The sequence below is a fragment of the Ovis canadensis genome, chromosome 11 (assembly GCF_042477335.2).
Source record: "Ovis canadensis isolate MfBH-ARS-UI-01 breed Bighorn chromosome 11, ARS-UI_OviCan_v2, whole genome shotgun sequence".
Taxonomy (NCBI): domain Eukaryota; kingdom Metazoa; phylum Chordata; class Mammalia; order Artiodactyla; family Bovidae; genus Ovis; species Ovis canadensis.
Window position 1 is genome coordinate 54,099,056 of NC_091255.1, and position 1,333 is coordinate 54,100,388.

At 45.9% G+C, this 1,333-nt stretch overlaps 1 pseudogene; it reads right to left on the minus strand.

Annotated features, from left to right (window-relative positions):
- Positions 1-370: 370 nt before the first annotated feature.
- LOC138414753 (large ribosomal subunit protein uL22-like) lies at positions 371-996 on the minus strand (annotated as a pseudogene).
- Between the last annotated feature and the right edge of the window lie 337 nt (positions 997-1,333).

Genomic DNA, 1,333 nt, shown 5'->3' on the forward strand with positions numbered 1-1,333 from the left:
ATCTTCCTGGATCAGAGATTGAATCCGTGTCCCCTACATTGGCAGGAGGATCCCTAACCACTGGACCACGAGAAGTCCTCATAGGGCTTCCTGAGGTTCATCTATGATACTGCACGTCAAGTGCTCAGCCTAAAGTAAGCACTCGCTGAGTAATTTTACAGTTACTATTTGGTGACTGCAGCCATGAAATTAAAAGACACTCCTTGGAAGAAAAGTGTTGACCAACCTAGATAGTATATTCAAAAGCAGAGACGTTACTTTGCTGACTAAGGTCCATCTAGTCAAGGCTATGGTTTTTCCTGTGGTCATGTATGGATGTGAGAGTTGGACTGTGAAGAAGGCTGAGCGCCAAAGAATTGATGCTTTTTTTTTTTTTTACTTTTATTTGCATTTATTTTTTGCTGCATTTATTCCCAGGCCATAAGTTTTTGTTTCTTCAGTTTCTTCTGGGATATCTTTTTCTTCTGTGCAACCTCCTCTTCTGGTTTAGGACCAATCTGTTCTTTTTCAGTAAGGATCATCTCAATGTGGCAGGGAGAGCTCATGTAGGGGTTGATCCGACCGTGAGCTCTGTAAGTCCTGCGTCGCATCTTGGGGGCTTTGTTCACTTGGTTGTGCTCAATGATCAGAGAATCTACATCTAAGCCCTTAAGTTCAGCATTACTCTCTGCATTTTTGAGCATGTGTAGTAAAAATTCAGCACTCTTTTTGGGCCATCGACCCTGAGTCCAGCCCCATGGCCTGTGCACACCTGCCAACTCCACCGTTGTAGCGGCGGACGGCACACACTGCTTCTTTAACGTGACGTCCTTCAGATACTTGGTGGCTTTTCGAATATGCATACCCTTTATGGCCTGGGCGGTTTCACGAGTGTTCTTAAAGTGTACACGAAGATTTGAACCTCTTGATTTGCATGATTTTGTGGGGTTTTCTGGGTCAAGTGAATAGCGCACCATTTTTAGGAGTCACCTCAGGCCGCTTACCGGAAAAAAAAAAAAAAAACAGAATTGATGCTTTTGAACTGTGATGTTGGAGAAGACTCTTGAGAGTCCCTTGGACTGCAGGGAAATCCAACCAGTCCATTCTGAAGGAGATCAACCCTGGGATTTCTTTGGAAGGAATGATGCTAAAGCTGAAGCTCCAGTACTTTGGCCACCTCATGCGAAGAGTTGACTCATTGGAAAAGACTCTGATGCTGGGAGGGATTGGGGGCAGGAGAAGAAGGGGACGGCAGAGGATGAGATGGCTGGATGGCATCACGGACTCGATGCACGTGAGTCTGAGTGAACTCCGGCAGATGGTGATGGACAGGGAGGCCTGGCGTGCTGCAATT